This window comes from Neovison vison, chromosome 10, assembly GCF_020171115.1.
Source record: "Neovison vison isolate M4711 chromosome 10, ASM_NN_V1, whole genome shotgun sequence".
NCBI lineage: Eukaryota > Metazoa > Chordata > Mammalia > Carnivora > Mustelidae > Neogale > Neogale vison.
In genome coordinates this window covers 63,488,375-63,508,070 of record NC_058100.1, presented here as the reverse complement: position 1 = coordinate 63,508,070, position 19,696 = coordinate 63,488,375, and positions in this window count along the sequence as shown.

The following is a 19,696-nucleotide window of genomic DNA, read 5'->3' as shown; positions in this document are numbered from 1 at the left end:
AGGACCACACCTGGGAATTTGACCTGACTTATAAGAAGAGCCATCATTTTCAGCTGAATAGAAAGAATCGTAAAAAGTAGAAAAAGGAAGGAAGGGAACTAATGAGACATCTCTTGGCTCACGGATACTGTGGGCTGCTCGCCGAGGGGTGCGCAGCGGCTACACAGCGACTCCCACACTTCAGTGACAACCAAATGCCTTGGAGATCAGGCAACAGTGACGAGACCCGAGAAGAAATGAACAAAAACCCAATAGCAGCCAAAGAGTACTGCCATCTTTTAACAAATTATTGTCGGCTGAGGCAGTCTTTAATGAGATTTTAACAAAAGAAATCTAGCCGCATTCCTCCGGGGCGAAGAGATTTTATTATGATGTGAATGATGAAGCGGGTAAGGCACCCTCCCTCGGCGCTTCGAGAAAAAATGTGTGAGCCCTGTGTCCTAGCACTCTGAGGGCTCCTGTTCCAGATGAAAAACTCTTGGAGAAAAGGACCCACAGCGCATACTGTTCCACGGGAAGTTTCAGTTCGGTCCCCGGCCTGGTGAGCCAAGCAAGTCTTTTTAGGAAATATGCCCTGGGCCTGTGTGTTGTGATTCCAATACTTCGTTGTGGCTTTGGTTAGCCTCAAGGGCATCCTGACATCCGCCAGAGCTTCGTGAGTCAGAAGGAGTAGAGCACTCATTCGGAAGAACAAGCAGGCGGGCTAGAGTCGGACCCTGTGGGAACAAGGGGGTTTCAGAAACCAAGGCGCTGTGAGTCTCGGGGTTCAAGAGAGGTAGGAGAGAGGCTGCACAGAGTAGGTTAGAAGGAGGGAGGAAACAGGCAGTTCTGGGAAGTCAGCGTGCTCTGCTCAGACGTGGGGGACCACTTGCATGGAGTGAATTTTTCTTTTTACTTGTTAATTTCTTTTTACTTCATATGCACTATATGCAACTATATGCAAACTTACAGGCCGTCAGAAATGTCAGGGAGGGGATCGCAGATCCTGAAGGAGAGAGATGGAATGATGTCTGGACTATTAAACAGCGCCATTCCTTAGGAAAAGGCCCTGGGCATATAGAAGGATGGTGAAGGAAGGGTGAGTAGGTAGTCTCCCTCTCACAATGATTCTTTTCTGATCAAACTTTAGTCAGGCTCCTGGACCTTCTCCAAGGCCCATCTGTGCACTTCCTGGTAACATTCAGTTTTAGCAAGAACCCCTGACCCTTATTATCTGATCAGGTTCCTCATCCTCTAGCATCCCCCAGGCGAAGTCCGATCACTGGGGGCTTGCTTCAGCAGGAAACCTGTAAGGTCATTCAGTCAGAATCCCCCAGCCCCTGATGTTTCTGTTAGTAATTTTCCATCCACCCACCCTGACGCTGATCCTAAATTTCCCACTTGCCTCTGCTATATTTGGAATTGAGCCTGGTCCTATACGGAGGTCCCTTTCTCTTTTTGTAACAATCCTGAATAAACTCTGTCTGGACCACTTGAACTGGACCACTGTTTAGCTCTGGTTTACCTCACGGCCTGACGATGAGTCAGGGGGACTGGTCCCTCGGCAGCTGGGGCCTGATGTAAGACTGTGTCACCTTTTGTGGCAGAATTACAACCAGAATGGCTGCGGACTTTGCTGGTGATACTCCCATTGGACCAATGGCAGACACTGGCTGTTAAACTATTCAGTGTCGGATATATATGATGAATGAGCAAGAAGTACAGTAGCACTTCCCTTAATGGCTCCCACTGTAGGAAAGAAATTTAACAGAATTGAGGATGAACTTTAAAATGACATGGAAGATAAATCTCAGGAACATATGTCTTTGGGATAGATAGCTCATTTTGTTAGACTACCGTTATTGCTATTAGCTAACATGTATTAAGCATTTACTAAGTGCCAGGTGCTTTTTAAAGTTCTTCCCATATTGTCTGTGATGACGTGTCGGTATGTTTTTTAATTTCCTGTCATGGACAAATGCTTTTGTAAAAATCAATAAAAATTAATTACTAGAAAAGTTAAATTTCAAAAATAAAAGCAAAATTCAAAGTCAGGTGTTGGATTTTTTTTTTTTAACTTTTGGTTTGCTTTTTCTGTTTTGTTTTGTTTTTCCTGTTAGGGTTAACAGATTTAAAATGACTCTAGGAAATGGCCATAAATGCTTCTAAATGCTTTTTCGTAATTGCTCTACTTGTCTCCCCATGGACCAGTAACAAACTTTCACAGTCTGACATTTACGAACTATATACTGAGGAGTTGTATTACTTCATTTAGCCCTCATAAAAATCTTATGATGCAGTTATGCCTCCATTCTGCAGATAAAGAAACTGAGGCACAAAGCAGTTATCTTACCAATGAGGCCAAGTGAGATCCTTTAGCAGTCCATTAGCTTTGCAACAGAAACATCTCTATTTTCGGACCATGGAAGTATAGCCCATCTGTCTAGTCCTGTTAAATCATTAGTAGCTTAAGAAAAGCCAGCCTTGATGAGAAAGTATGGAGACCTCTGTTGGGAAAACTATTAAAGAAATGGGCCAAACAGGAGTGCCATCTTTGCTATAGTGAACAATACAGTCAGGTGTTTAAGAGTGGTTGGGGGTGAGACTGCCTGTATCGTTTGCCATGTATCGCCTGCGTTTTTGCTCTGTAAACTTCTCAGTTCCTACTCAAAAGGATGGTTGGGAGGAATAACTATGTTAATATATATAAAGTACTTAGAAACTATTTAGCACCTAGTATGTGCTCAGTAAATATTAGCTATTCTTTTTTGCTTTTGAAAACCAATCTACTGAAAAAAACTTTGGGCTCTCTAAATGGCTTCATCTCCAACGGCCTGACTTCAGACTGAACAAGTCAGTCCTCCCTGCCTTCAGCTAAACCTCCTTGTAGAACCCGAACGTGCTGTGGTGGTCACTGCCCTGACCCTCTTGCTACCTCCCCATTCCTGGCCAGCCCTCAGCATTGCCCACCTAGGACACCGGGAGAGCCTTCTCCTTGGACCAGCAGGCTCCAGGCTCTCCCCAGGCCCATCATTGTACACATCAATGTCAAATTCTTGTCCTCAAACAGCACTCGACCCAGGGCTCAAGTCCCTCTTGAATCCCTCACTATTAACCTTCTGGCCTACCACTCAGTGTCACCCTCTCTCCCTCCTCCCCACTTACCCAGCCACCCTCTGTCCCTATCTTCCTAATCTGCATTCTACATTTTGCTTCTTGTCCCTTTTTAAACTAACATGCGATTTCTTGTCCACACCCTGTGCTTTTCCGTCTCCGCCCTTGGCTCCAGCTCTCCATCTCCCTGGGACTCCCTTCCTAAATCCGCATAAATCTTACTTCGACCCGTCCTTCAAGACATGCTTCACTTCCTTCATGAAGTCAAATCTCATCTTCCTGGTTAATGTGTGTTCAGTCTCTCTCTGTCTCATCTCTGAGCTCCTATAACACTGTATTTATATCTATGTAGGCATTTATGTCTTTCCACCTTGCATCATAAATATCTGTGTACTTAATTTATTTCCCTCACCAGACTGGAGGCTCCTTAAAGGCCCAATATGCACAGGTTGATTTATCTTTGTGTTTTCCATGGGGCCTAGTACAATAAATATTTATCTGGCATATATAGGCCACATAAATGACATGAACTGTCTACTTATTTATCCTTTGTAGGACTTCTATCTACTTATTTATCAAATTAAATTTGACAGTGGTTAAAAAAAAAAAGCCTAGCATACCATAGCAGCACAAAGAGAGTCCCTATGACAACACAGATTCATAAAAGAAGCACGTGTACATCAGGAGTGGGTGTCATATGAACAGCTTCACATGTGCGTGTGCATGTGTGTGTGCGCACAGTAGGGTTTTGAAATCATACAGGACTCGTTTCCTACCCTAGCTCTCACCCTTGATAGTTTTGTGACCTTGGACGACTTATTTTGCATATCTTCTTTTCTTCACTTGCAAAATAGAGATAAACCATACCTTATCATGTTCCTAAGAGCATCATTTATTCATTTCGTGAATAAGCATTTTACTGAGTCTTCACTATTTGCCAGGTTCTTGGGAGAAAGAAAGTAATATCCATATATTTACCAGAGAGCCTGGCACATTAAATACTTTGGTGTGTTTGGTATGTAGCCTTAGAACAATTAGAGGACTATTAGAGCAGCTACATTTCTGCACATACCTGTGCATATGGATAGAGAAAGCTATAGGTTCCACCTAAGAATCTTCATTTTTCTGGACAGAGGGTGTACAGTTTCATTCTTTAGCCAGAATTTTTTCTTCCCCTGTTAGTTTGAATATGTTTTTTTCTCTTAGTATCCATACCTATAGAAAAATCAAGAGATTAGTAATGCCCTTTGTCAAGTGCCTACTATTTGCTATCGTCTTTTTTTTTAAGTAGGCGCCGTGAACTCACGATCCTGAGTTGTGACCTGAGACCTCAAGCGGACATCAAGAGTCATGCGTTTAACTAACTAAGCCCCTCTGGTGCCCCTGTTTGCCATCACTCTCCCAATAACTCTCTAAGGAAGACAGCTGATTTGCATTTTATCAGTGAAGAAACAGAGAAGGTAGTAGCTTCCAAGGGGAACACAGCCTGTGAATAGTGGAGTCCTCCTCCAAATACTACCCTTTCCTCCTGCTCAGGCTTCTGCTGGGGAGGCGTCCTAAATACTAGGCCAGGCTGAGGAATCATGACTGGGACTATCAATTTCCCAGAAGTTCTATCATTACTTCTTCTGGGTTCCGAGTTCTCAGAAATTTTGAAACCAACATTGTTTCAAAGCCTGTCTAAAGAGAAAACAACCTTTTCTGTTGGAGGGAAAGTTCATATGACTGTCCCTACGTTCTCATCTGCTCCTAGAGGAGGACATCCACCACCTGTCTGAGTCTTTTCTTTCTGCTAATTCCTTCCCAGTGAGGGAAAAATGATTAATTCCTGACTTTTCATGGGGAGCAGGGTTAAGGGCTTCAAAAAGAGGAATAGGCGCACTAGGTCATCTGGCGTCGGTTCCACATTTTTCTTCCTTCTGGGTGAGGGAGAGCCCATTGCATTTCCCTTGTCTGCGTGGTGAGGAGAACCGGCTTTACCGTGGTCATGATGGTGTGTGTGATCTCCAGTGTTCAACCCTGTAGCGGTTTGTTGAGTGAGCGCCCTTCAGACCCAAGTCCCCATCCTATCCCTGGGATGGCTCGTCCTGAGGCCCAGATTCCAGCGTGGAGGTGAGAGGCCCCCGCTCTGACATCAGGTCTCAACAGATTTCTCTTTTCTAAGTTGTACCATAGATCCTCACTCTCGCCAAGCCACTAATAAAGTTGATATTTTTGTTCCCTTTTGCCTAGAGGTTCTTATAAGTATGTATTATTTAATGGTCAGAATCCAGAAGGAGAAAAAGGGTCATTTTAGGGCCAGAGCACTGGCTCCATTACTAGGTCAGGGGCTTTCTGCATCACTTTCTGCTTCTTTGTTCTCCATCAAAGCTAACCTTATTTTCAAAGATCAGCTAACCTGCAGGCCTCCTCAGGGCTTTTAAGCTACGTACACAAATACCGTTTTACAACCTACAGAAGATGGCCTGTCGCTGGAAGCTTATTCATTTTACAGTTGACAAGGAGTAAGAGATGGTGATATTTGCTTACAAGTCCAGAATTCAAAACCGAAACTGCTTATTCTAATTTTGTCAGAAATAGCTCATACACGTTAACCAAGTTAATTCTGACAAAAGTCAATCTAGGCATTTTTCCTTACATCTCTATTCACCATCTTAAATATAATGTTTTAGCCCCAACCCCATCACCGAAGTCCTGCAGCTTGGACAATGTCTTCTTCTGGGCCTCAGTTTCCTCATCTGAATAGTGGGTGTTCTAATTTAGACCATTTTCTGACGTCCTTCCTTGTCCCACATTCTACATATAGTTAGTATTTGGGCCTGGGTTGCCTTCAGGGTATATTGTGGGTTCTGAGAGGTTTGGGGGGAATGAGTAAGTCTAGAGGAAAAATCTAATAAATATAAAGGGAGAAACTTGCCAGATGCAAAGTGGGAGTTTATTCCAGGCATATTAAATTATCATGAAACACATCCATCTACACTGATTAAGAACAGGAAACTCATCTCTGCTTGCCTAAAGCCCTCATTTCCAAAGCATTAACAAATTATTCATTTCCTTCATAAGTTTGTTAGTCCTTGGGGTATTTAACACTAGGAGTTTGACCATATTATCACTTATCCTCGTAACACGTGATAAAGATGATACTAAATATTTTACGCAAATGAGAGTGGATATGGCTTATGGATCCTCATTAATTTCTTTTGCTTTTAGCATTAATAGCTTAATACTTTACCATAGACCTTTTTTCACCCAAACAGAACAGATATGTCTCAGATTTGCAGTATTTTTCATAGATAAGTACCACTGACCACATAACAAAAAAATTCTTTCATCCAAATATGTGTCAAGGACAATTGAAATGAGAAAGTTTTACTGTCTCAGCTCCTTAAAAAACAAGAGCTGAAATCAGGCCATATCACTATTTAGCTGTATTCTCTGTCTTAGTCTTCTAACATTGCTGTGTAACATACTACCACAAAAATCACTCAAAGCAACGATCCCGTTATTAGCTCCTACTTCTGTAGGTGAGGAGTCTGTGTGATCTCTACAGGTTTTTCCACACAACAAGGCCAAAATCAAGGGACCTGGGCAAGAATCTGCTTCTAAGCTCTTTAGGTTGTTGGCAGGATTTGGTTCTCATTTTTGCAAGACTTGGGTCCAATTTCCTTGCTGGCTATTGGTGAGGAGAAGCTCTTAGTTCCTTAATGTTGTCCACATCCTTGACAGATGGACCTTTCCTTCTTCAAGCCAGCAATGGTATGTCAAATCCTCTTTATGTTCTGAATCTCTGGTATCTTCTTTTGCAGCTAGCTAGAGAAAACTCTTGGCTTCATCTGTTGGGTCAGACCCACCTGAATAACCTTCATATGTCAAGGTCAAGTGACTTGGGGGTTTTAATTACATCTGCAAAATTCTTTCTTAGCACTACCAAAATTAGTGTTTGAATGAATAACCAGGAGGCAAGAATCTTGAGGAGCCCTTTTTAGAATTTTGTCTACCACATATTCTAACACAATTAAGCAAGTTACTTAACCTCCAGAGGCCTGAGGTTTTTTAGAATCCTACTCTGATAGCTTTGATGACTAGACCTACCAAGGAATTATACTTACTATAACTTTATAGAACCAGCCAATTAAAAACAAAACACAACAAAACTACAATCAAAAAACCCTCTCAGACTGGGTCTACAAGATAGCTAAACATACGAATGAAAAAGAGTCAGATTTAGTTATTATTGGTTAGCTCATTGGTATTTCCCCAGCCCTTACAATAGCAGCCGGCACAAAGTAGGTCCTCATTAAATATAGAGTTTGCTGAATGAATGCATATAAAGCACTAATCAGAGCCCTTTAGTTAATTCTTTATCAGATCCTTACTGCACACAATACATTTGTGCTAAGTTCAGTGAAGAATACAAAGACTCATAAAACTCCATCTTCTATGATTGATATTATGTGCCAACTTAGCCAAGCTTCGGTGCCTAGTTGTTAGTCAAATACCGATCTAAAAGGTTGCTGAAAGTGAAAGTATTTTTTAGATGTGATGAGCATTTGAATCAAAAAAGACTGAGAAAAGCAGATTACTCTGTATGACGTGCGTGGGTCTCATCTAATCAGCTGGAGGCCTTAGGAGAAAAGACAGCAGTCCCCAAAGGAAGACAAAGTTCTGTTGCCAGGCTGCCTTCAGACTCAACACTACAACATAAAGAGACAGAAAGAGCGAGACTATAATATCAACTCTGCAGAGTTGGCCCTGAAGAACTGAGACTTGCTAGCCCCACAAATTCCGTGAGCCAGTTCTTTAAAATAAATCTCTTTCCATGTATCTGTATTTATATATCCATAACTATATCTATATCTGTATCTACACACACATATCCTATTGCTTCTCTTTCTCTGGAAATCCCTGACTTAAAACACCACCTTTAAGAGGTTAGAATGACATTGGGAAGATTAAACTGTGTACAAAGGGAAACAATGAATAGCAGGTGATTACTCATAAACGGAGAGGAATAAACTGTTTTGGACTTAATAAAGATGCAGATCAAAGGAGGCTTTATGAGCAAAGCGGGGTTTAATCTGGAGCTTAAAGAATAGACGAGAACAGGCAGAACAAACATGTACATGCTATTATTTCAGAAAACATAAGCAGACATTGGGAGGTAGGCAGAGAATGTTATGTTGTGTTTACAATGGGGAGAACAGCCCAGCTGAAGAGCCCTAAAGGGCAAGCTCTCGGCTCTCCATCTTCATTCCCATCTCTCGGCTCTCCATCTTCATTCCCGTCTCAGAGCCACTGCACTTGTCCCCTCTGCCCAGAAGGACCTTGCCTCGGGTCTTCATATGCTGGAGCCTCTTGTCCCAGACACTGGCTCAGTTATAGTTTCTTCGAGAGGCCTTCCCTGACCACCAGCTCAAACAGTGCCTCCTCCAAACCTGTCCTATTGCCCTGATCTATTTTCTCCAGAGCACTAAGTAACGAGTAGAATGATTCTATTGTTCTTCCTCCTCAGTTGCTTGTTCCCACCAAGAGAACGTGGTCTAAGTTCCATTCAGGATTCATTCACTCACGGGACTCATTCACCTCTTTGTCTCTGGCACCTGGAACAGTGAAGAGTACATATCAGGCACTGTCTCTGGAAACACGAACTGAATGAATAAATGTTGACTTTAGGACTTGTTCTGTCCTTGCTGAGTCACCGAAAGCAGAAAAGAGACCAAGAAAAACAAAGAGGCCATTCATGAAGTACAGCAGAGATGCCTACAGCTGTCCTGTCTGGTCCCAGAGACTTGCTCGTTGTCTTCTTTCCCTTTCTCTCCAAAGCAGCTGCCTCTCAGGTGCGCTAGTGAGGTACCAGTCTTGCTGGATAAAGAGCCCCTCACTCCGATTCCCCACCACATCAGTTTCCAACCAAACTACTCTCCCAAAGACGAACCCTTGGGCTCCTCTCCTCAGGTTTCCCTCTTACTGGAGAAATGGCAGGCCGTCTAAAATGAGCTGCTTCCCTGGCCTCGCTTCAGCTGGCTGTCCTTGATCATCAACGGTGTTTGGTTTTTATTTTTTGTCAATAGAGTTTTATTGGAACATCGCTATGCCCATTCATTACCAGTCGTCACGGCCGCTTTCACGCTGCAATAGCAGAGTTGAGAAGTTTTGACAGACCGTATCACCTGCAAAGCCTCAAGGGTTTACTGCATTTACAGAAGATTGTGAGAAAAAAAGTTGGCAGAAAACTTCGCAGAACAAGTTGGCAAAACTCAGAAGGTTCATCAACAAAGAAGTGAAAGTTGAGGGGGGTTTTACTGCGTTTATTTACCAACTCTTCATTTTTCCCTTCCTGCTTTAATAGAAGATGTGTTCTACCTCCGTTTAGAGATTTCCTTCTTCATCTGTTCTTCTCACCCCTTCCCCGGTGGCCTTTCCCTGCTTCCCACGCCCTTCACATGGCGGTCCAAGGATCCTCATGGAGCTACATCTTGTGTGGCTTTCTTGCTCTAACCCCGTCCCTGGCTCCTCGAGCTCAGATTCCTGAATGTGGCATTTAAGATCCTCCTGGTAAGCAAGGTCAGCTTTCTTCTTCACTCTGCTTTCTTCTGCCTCCCAGGCTTACACCGGTCTCAAGGCGTGGAGGGTGTAAGTCATCGCCCGCAGTTTTAATAGCGTGAAGCAGCTGGCCTGCAGCTGTGACCATGAGACAGCTGACCACAGGGAATGTGATGTAAAGGCATCTGGCTGAGCGAGGTCCACCATGCAGTGCTCTTATGTTCTGGGTATGTGACTGCATTACTGAGAATATAAAGCCTTTCGAATCAGGGACTCGGAATTTCAGAACTGTCAGTTATTCTGTTTCAGCCTGAGCCCCTGTCCCCGCATTAGCATGGGTAACTGAAAGCCAGATAAGTGTTAGAGGGGCACAAGGTGAGAAATTCATTCAACAAACGTTGAACAAATACTTAAGTATGTAATGTATGCTCCAGAGAGTAGCAGAGAATGCCACTTTTGTGTATTGATTATACTGAGCCAGAAGAGTTTAAAAAAAAAAAACCAATAGACACGGGGCACCTGGGTGGCTCAGTTGGTTAAGCAGCTGCCTTCGGCTCAGGTCATGATCCCAGGATCCTGGGTGTCAGCCGCATGGTGTCAGGCTTTCTGCTTAGTGGGGAGCCTGCCTCTCCCTGTCCTCCAGCCTGTGCTCTCTCTTCCTCTCTCTCTCTCTCTCTCTCTCAAATAAATAAAATCTTTAAAACAACAACAACAACCGACACAGGAAGAGAGCACTCTGACTTCCCCTTCCCTTTCTGAAAGCAGGAAATCAAGTGTGCATGTGGAAGCTGCCTTTCCTATAGGAGAAGGAAAAGAACATCCTTATCACCAGAGATGGGGAGTTGAAGCCAAGAGAAATCTGTGCAACAGAACTTTTCAAAACCTTATCTTCCTGTACCCTTCCCATAGATTTTTGTTACTTTGCCACAATTACTACTCTTAGTTTAATCTAGTACATAAACACTTAGACCTAACTGCTTTTTGGGTCTTCATTTTCTTGTGAAGTCTCATGTATGTAAAAATAATACAAGTTGTATGCCTTTCTTCTGTTCCTCTGTCCTATATCAACTTAATTCTTGGATCTAGCCAGAGACCCTAAGAGGGTATAGGTAACATTCTGCCTCTTCTACACTACATTGAGACACTCATAGTATAAGAAGGGAGTGAAAACATGTACATGCTATTATTTCAGAAGAAGAGCTGCTATAAAGGCTTCTGCCGTATCATCCACAGGGAGGGAACAGAGAGATGATGCCTCTCTCAAAGTGTAAAGAGGACAGGGAAGGCCAGGTGGTGCCAGGACACAGAGGTTGTGAATCTGAAGCAAGGCTAGAAAGGGAAGTAGGTTTTCCAGATTTCAACTGTATTAGCAATATAGCTTGGGTAGTGTTTTAAAACTTCACAGCAGGGCGCCTGGGTGGCTCAGTGGGTTAAGCCGCTGCCTTCGGCTCAGGTCATGATCTCAGGGTCCTGGGATCGAGTCCCGCATCGGGCTCTCTGCTCAGCAGGGAGCCTGCTTCCTCCTCTCACTCTCTCTGCCTGCCTCTCTGTCTGCTTGTGATCTCTGTCTGTCAAATAAATAAATAAAATCTTTAAAAAAAAAAAAAAAAACAAACTTCACAGCAGAACACAGTTTTTAGTGCATTACTTTGGTCCTTCCAAAGGATCATTGCATGCTTTTCTCTTCCTTTGATCTAAGTGTCAACAGAAGTTCCTTTGATCTAAGTGTCAACAGAAGTTTGCAAGCAGGGGCGCCTGGGTGGCTCAGTCGGTTAAGGCTCTGCCTTTGGCTCAGGTCATGATCTCAGGGTCCTGGGATCGAGCCCCACATTGGGCTTTCTGCTCAGCGGGGAGCCTGCTCGCCTCCCCACCCCGCCTCTCTGCCTACTTGTGATCTCTCTCTGTGTCAAATAAATTAAAAAAATCTTCAAAAACCAAAAGGAAGTTCGCAAGCAGCAGCTGAAGAACGAGCTGCAGGGGATTAGGGTATGAGGATAGAGTTTTGACTTTGAGGCTTCCAAGCTGTGCTGAACATGGCAGTCTTGAAAGGTGGTAGCTGCACTTTTGCTAAAGCTGCGAGACAAACAGAAGGAATCATGGCAGGGCGAACGGAAGGGAAGGGCCCAGAACACACCTCATGCTAGAGAGTTGTAGGACTGGTGCCAGAGCCATTCAGGGGATTTTTAAATAGCAGATCCATCATGATGTTTCTGGAAAAGCACATAATTCAACTGAGAAAGCCCAGACACTTATAATAAGACTATATGATTAGCCACATAAACAAGGAGCTAGCGGAAAGGTGCGTCCTGTTAGAGGTTGGCTGCGTAACTCCCATGTAGCAAAATGCCTCCTGGTTCATTTGCAGGACTCAGGGCAAAGAGTAAGAACAACAGCATACCAGGCATGGCATTCTGGGTCAGACCAATTTTGTTGCCAAAGGACAACATCAGGAGTAACTGCCCCGAAGATTAGCGTCTCGGGTGGTAGAGCTATCCTGTACATTCCTAATGTCTGGCTGTACATTTCAAGTTTAAAGTATTGAATCAAAAGAAGTAAGCATTTAACCCATTTTTGATAGCCTTCCCATATTGCTTTTCAGAAGGGCTGGCTGTATTGGTTCACCAGGCCACCGGCAGCAGGCAGACTGACCGCAGCCTCAACTGCACTTAGCAAAAGTAAGTTACTGAGTGAATAATTGATGGTCAAGCATATTTAAACATTGGCTTAAAACACACTTCTTTGATTACTGGAGTTCTCTCCTTAGGCTGGCCCAAAGCCACTAACAGGTTTTCAAGAGGAGACAAGGGCATTTCCATTTGAATGGGGTGTCTGTTTAATGATTTCTGCCTTTCCTTCATCCTCCAGAGGAATCAACACATGAAGTCACTGAGTTCTTTTTTTTTTTTTTCCAAATTCCAATTAGTTAATGTACAGTGTAATATCAATGTCAGGTGTACAATTTAGTGATCAGCGTTTCCATACAACTCCTGGTGCTCATCCCAACCAGTGCCCTCCTTAATCCCCATCACCTGTTTAACCCATTCCCACCCACCCCCCATCCCATCCCCTCTGGTAACCATCCATTTATTCTGTAGGTTTAAGAGTCTGTTTCTTGGTTCTCCACTCACTTTTTTCCCTATGAGAGTTTGTTTTATTGCTTAAATTCCACATACGAGTGAAATCTTATGCTATTTTTTTTCCCCGACAGACTTATTTTGCTTAGCAAAATTCTCTCTAGCTCCATCCATGTCATTGCAAATGGCAAGATTTCATTGTTTTTAGGGTTGAGTAATATTCCATTGTGATATATATATCTCTCTCTATATCAATCGATCTCACATCTTTCTCCATTCATCCGTTGATGGACACTTGGGCTGTTTCCATAACTTGGCTATTGCACATAATGCCACTAAAAACATTGGGGTGCATGTATCCCTTCGAATTAGTATTTTCATATTCCTTCATAAATACCTAGTAGTGCAATTACTGGATCATAGGGTAGTTCTATTTTTAACTTTTTGAGGAACTGCCATACCGTTTTCCACAGTGGCTCATTGAGTTCTTTTTATTCTTTATTTCAAAGGGCTTTTAACACCTCTTCATCCCATTTCTCTTTTATTCCTGCTAATACCATCAGTACAGTTCAGGTCTTTAAAACTTAAATTCTATGCTACCACAGGTGTCTCCCATGGGTCTCCAGTCTTTCCTATGGTAATAATCACAACCCATCATGGAACAGCTATTATGAGTTAGACTGCTAGGAGTTTTATAGACTTTATCCCCAAGGCAACCCCATAAGGTGAATATGATTAACTCCATTGTACAGACAAGGAAACTGAGACATAGAAAATTAAGATAATTCAGAACCACTAAGCAGAAGAGCATACATTTTTTAAAAAAGATTTTATGTATTTACTTGAGATAGCAAGATCAAGAGAGCAAGAGCCCCGAGGAAGAGGAGAGCACAGAGGGAGAGGGAGAAGCAGACTCCCTGCTGAGCAGAGAGCCCCACGCAGGGCTCCATCCCAGAACCCTGAGATCATGATCTGAGCCAAAGGCAGCTGCTTAGCCAACTAAGCTACCCAGGCGCCCCCCAAAAGCCAAAGCTTTAACCTGAACCTGATTCCAGAACCAATGTCCACATTTCGGCTTTAAGAAGTCTTTTTGTATACATTTCTGTACTTGTTACCGACTCATTATTTCTGAGTTCCAGACCTACCCTTTTATGCTCTGCTGCGTGGTGCTGGGGCTGGGAATTCTGCAAACTGTATTCTGCTTGGCCCGCTGGCCCTGCGTTGGGCTCCATCACACGGGCAGTAGGGGGTTCAGAACCCCAGGCTGGAGGAGGGAGGAGCGACTGTCTCCCTCCCACAGCAAGTCCTCACGTGCACCAGCCTCATGGCGCGTCTCCACCGCAGCAGCGGATCCTTCTCACAACAGCAGCTAAATTCATTTGGCAGTTTTCCCAGCACGTAGAGAAACAAGTTTATCGTATCCCCCCTCAAAGACTCCAGCATCAGCAAGCAAGCTCCGCTTTTGTGAGGTTTGGGTCCCAGCCCCACAGAAGCCCTCTTCGCAACTCAGAGGCCCAAAGCAGTGTCCCCTTCTCACAGTCCGAGCTTTAGATGCTCAGAGTGGCTCCTCTTCAGCTTCTTAGATTTAATGACCCTGACCTCTGGCATTTGCTCCTTTAGCCCTCGGGCAATGCCGATTCCGGCTGTGGCTAACTCCGTGATACCGCAGAGTTCTCTTTCACTCTTTTAGGTACCTACCTAGCAAACAACGTTACACCTTTTAGCTCTGGAGAGGCTCTGGCCGGGGAGAGCTTACTGTAGGAAGCAAGTGAGCCCAACTGACGCAAGGAGGAAACATGAGCGTTGGTGCTCCCAGATCGCCTCTTCAGGGCCAAAGCTAGGATCTACCAGAGGCCAGGAATATCCGCAGCTGACCTCGCAGAGCTGTGTGCCCCAGGGAAAGTGCCTTCAGCTGCAGGGAACGGGCATGCCCAAGTCTCCATCACTTGCTAGAGCTGGCTCATGCCCAATGACTGGCTGAATGAGGGCATGTAAAGGCCAGCCCTCCTTGCCTCCCTGGAGGATCAGCTGAATCTTCGGAGCTACCTCATCGTGGGAAGCGTTCTCCCTCCGCTCCATCCTGCTTTCCTCAGTTTCTTCAAGGTATGTCTCTCTAGTACTTTGAATAAACATCCTGGAGGCAACTGTCCATCTCAGTTTTTCTATAAGGTATTCCCCATATGCCAACCTAAATTAATGATGCCTGGCTCTAGGGTCTACAGGAGCTCAGGTGGGCACCACCATTGAGCTTGGAGTGGTGGAGTGCAAATACTGAGAAGAAACTATAGCTGGAGGGTCCACGCGGACCTGCATTGCCATAAACCCAAAGTAAAACAAAAACAGAGTATAGGATTACAATGCATAAGAAACACCCAGTGTGCATGGAGTGTGTGGAGGTTTCACACTCCAGCCCTGAGGGGCTCCTTTTTCGGCTTTAAGAAGTCAAATTGTGGGGGCCCCTGGGTGCCTTGGGCTGGGTAAGCAACTGCCTTCGGCTCAGGTCATGATCCTGGAGTCCTGGGATTGAGTCCCACATTGGGAGTCTGCTTCTCTGTCTGACCTCTCCCCTCTCATTCTCTCTCTCTCTCTCTCTCTCAAATAAATAAATAAAATCTTAAAAAAAAAAAAAAAGGAAGAAGTCAAATTGCCTCCCTTCCCTGAGGCCTGCCCAGAACACAAATGCCAAATTGGCCCCCCCAAACGGCACATCTTATTTTTCTTTTCCACTGCTGATAGTTCCATAAAAGAGAAAACAATGCATGAAATCGCAATTTATTTTCAATTCACATTATATAGAAAAACATTAACTCCTGGTGAGAAGGAATCATTTTAAATTATTAAAGCCCTAAAAATGCTAATGAACAAAACAGTCATCTCCCATAACATTGAGTATTTTGGGAAGTAGCTACTTGAGTTTTTCAAAGCCTTGTTCATGGACTGATTTTCTTAGTCTGCAAATAAATGTAAGTGTTCATAAATGACATTAAAATTATATCCTATGGTTTTGAAATGCTATCCAATTAGTTTTTCATGAAAGGAAATTTATACAAAGAGGATAAAAAATTCTCCAATTAATAGTATGAACAATAGTTCAATGATGAATAAAGCCTCCTTGGGACACTTCGACCAAGAGAATGCACATTTTAATTTTATTTCATTTTTTATAAGGATTTATTTATTTATTTATTTGAGGGACAGGAGTGGGGCGGGGGGGCGGCAGAGGGAGAGACCCCTCAAGCAGATTCTCCGCTCAACACAGAACCTGATGCAGGGCTCAATTTCATGACCCATGAGACCATGACCCAAGCCAAAACCAAGAGACACTCAACCGACTGAGCCACTCAGGCGCCCCTAGTTTATTTTAAATATCATTATAAGTTGTAACTACATTTTATTTCAGAGAGATAAAAGCTTATAGCAACTAAATGTCTGGCTGAAAGAAGTGTGGTTATCTGACCAAATTAAGGATGAGGAATATTTAAAAATATCACTTTAAATGAAGGACTTATTGGGACAAAGTCTCAACTAAATCCCAGATATAATGGCAAATTCCATGTGTTAACCCAAGGTACTATGACTAGAGCCTTCCTTAAGGCCTTAAAATAGTGCTAGGAAACAGTCTAATCTGGGGGGCCTGGCTGGCCCAGTCAGTAGAGCATGCGACTTTGGAGCTTGGGATTGTAAGTTTGAGCCCCATGTTGGGTGTAGAGATTACTTAAGAATAAAATCTTAAGGGCGCCTGGGTGGCTCAGTGGGTTAAGCCGCTGCCTTCGGCTCAGGTCATGATCTCAGGGTCCTGGGATCGAGTCCCGCATCGGGCTCTCTGCTCTGCAGGGAGCCTGCTTCCTCCTCTTTCTCTCTTTGCCTGCTTGTGATCTCTCTCTGTCAAATAAATAAAATAAAATCTTTAAAAAAAAAAAAAAAGAATAAAATCTTAAAAAAAAGAATCTGGTCTAGTCTGCATTTTTTTTTTTTTTTTTTTAAATAAAATCTGGCAGTTGGTTAAATATCCGGCTCTTGATTTTGGCTCAGGTCATGATCTCAGGGTGGTGGGATCGAACCCCAACATGGGCTCCACACTGAATGTGGAGCCTACTTAAGATTCTCTCTCTCCCTCTCCCTCTGCCCTCCCACCCCCAACACATACATGTGTGCACACATGTGTCTGCTTACTCTCGAAGAAAATCTGCATTTTATTGGAATGTATTTTATGTGTGCTTATTTATACCAATGCCCTGGAACTTTGCATTTTAAATTTGATTGTAAGTCTCCTCCCAGTCGTACTTTCTTGGTTTTCTTCTTTTCCATTGTTTTCCATTTTCTCTTCGCAATAACCGCTCACTCCCTTGCCTCTGTGGACGGTACAGACAGGAGGACTATAAAGCGTGGGGGGAGGAAGGAGTCCAGGCGGAGGCACAGTGGCCGGTGGAGTATTTTTCCTGCCGTTTAGTGTCTTCACCCCTTTGAGAAAGGTGTGGTGAAAGATCCTGGAGCCGCACCCAAGAATCAGACAGCACGCCTCCACTGGATGCAAATTGCAAGAGGGTTATTGATTACACAGGCGCCTGCGGACGCATCAGCCTTTGTGGGCTGAGCGTGCCGGGCTAAGTTGGGGAGCAGATTATATAGGGCAAGGTTGGGGTGGCAGGAAGCGAGTTTACAGAAGCAGATGCTTGGTTACAGGGATCTGATTGGTTAACCTAAATCAAGCATTGTCAGGCACTGTAACGGTTTGTTCTGGCGGGAAGCGGTGGTGGGAAGCGATCCTACAGAAGCAGATATGCATGGTTACAGAGTCTAATTAATCAATTTGATTCAGGCATGATTGGGCGTTGGGGTCAGGGCATTCCGGCGGTTCCTTGGGACAGCACTCTGGAAAGTCCCGGTACATTTCGTTTCTCATTTGTCTCTCCTTTTGACAGACCGGGTGACCACAGACAATGTGTTGCCATCAGGCTATGGGGACAATAGGTTGCTAAAACAAACCTTACCAAGGAGGAAGGGGGTCTTTCAGTGGGAAGGCGGCTACTCTTTCAGAGAAGGCTGACTCCATATTAGCACAGTTTCATATTTTAACCCCACGAACCAAAGCTTCATATTTTAACTATAGTTTCATATTTTTGCCCAGTGAAAACTGAATATATATACAAACACAAGATTAATATGATTACTTGTTAATAGGCCCCATGGCAATTTAATTAAAGTAGCATGATTACTTGTTAAAATGCTACATAGCAACTAGGCCTCCTTAGCAACCTGCTAAGAAGTACATGCAAGTAACTTGTTTGAATGGTGTCGATTCCTTGAACTATGCTTAAGGTATATATGGGTATATTTGCATGTGTCTGTATTTTTACTGCCTCAGTCTACAGTAGATTTGAGGACCTTTTCCAGAATCATATATACCATGGCAGGAGGAGGGTGAATTAAACAGTGTGCTGGCGTTTGCGGGCTGATAGCACCCAGTCCCCTCTAAATGGTTATATGGGTATAACAAGTGGGTATAATAATATCTATGTGGTGTTGGGTGTTGAATGATGCAGTACATTCTAGGTGTTCAATAAATGATAACTATTATTATACTCAACTAAAAAATAAAAATTCACAGCGTATCGCAACCCCCCTTCCCCAAGCCTCAGGAAGGACTATGACCAACAGGAGGGATAAGGCCCCCTGGTTACTCTGGTTGTCATTAGTAAGGCTCTTGCCGTGGAATTTGGGGACGAGCACTATAGGGCCACTGAGTATGATGTGAAGCTTTTCTAATATTTTATCCATGTCTCACAGAATACAGCTGCGCACATTTGGAAGACAGATTGTCAAAATCCCCTGTGACTACACAGTAGGGTAGTTTTGGTTCATTATTTCCATGGCAAAACATCTTATTTGTAGATCTTTTATTTATATGCATATTTGCTGGAGAGCTGTGGATGTTAGCAGAATGAGGAGGAGAGGGGATTATCAGCACTGATGCACTTTTGTTTGTTCCTCCTGCTGTCATAGTATAAATCGCTAAGGAAGAAAGACAAAGGTGCACTTCCAAGAAGAGTCTCTTAATTTTCAGTTGTGTGGTGTGATAACAACAGGTTGCAGAATATTCAGGTAATTAGAAAAATCTTTGTCCACAGGGAGCATCCCTTTATGATGTATGTTGCAATGACGATTAGCCCCCAAGTATTCGCTCCCCTCTCCTCATCATGGTATTTTCAAGAATTTCTTTTGTAAAAAGTATAGGATGCAATTAAGTTCGTGAGAAGAACTTTTAAAAATATCAATATTTTAGAGAAAATCCCCAGAAAAAGAAAACTCATAAAGAGAACTGAGAAGTGGCAGGCCTGCTGAAGCGGCCCATTCCAGTGTTTAGGAACTAGCCCAGATGCCACCCACAAGGAGTTATTCCCTCTTCCTCTCCTGCCTGCTAGGGAATCACTAGACTTCACGCTTGGTATGCTCATTTATAGATATATTATACCTGGAAAGGGAAAAACGAGATTTAACCTTGAAAAAGCTGCAAGAACTCACTGGTATATACTGGCAGGTGCCAGGGTGCTTGATTAAAGAAGTCAGGGGCGCCTGGGTGGCTCAGTTGGTTGAGCAACTGTCTTCAGCTCAGGTCATGGTTCCGGAGTCCCAGGATCAAGTCCCTTATCAGGCTCCCAGCTCCATGGGAAGTCCGCTTCTCCCTCTGACTTTTTCACCTCTCATGTTCTCTCTCACTGTCTCTCTCTCTCAAATAAATAAATAAAATCTTAAAAAAAAAAATAAAGAAGCCAGAAAATAAGACTGGGCAAGCAAGAATTCATTGGCTTGGGGACATTTCTCAGTGGCATAAAGTTGGTTCTTAGACACCTGGAGAAAGAGGTAGTTCATACATAGAGAAGTTGAAATGTCCACGTGGCCATGGCAGAAAGTGACAAGAAGGATTTAAAGGCTTAGGAAGGTGAGCATGTTGGCAAATACATATTACTGAAGCCAGAAGACCCACC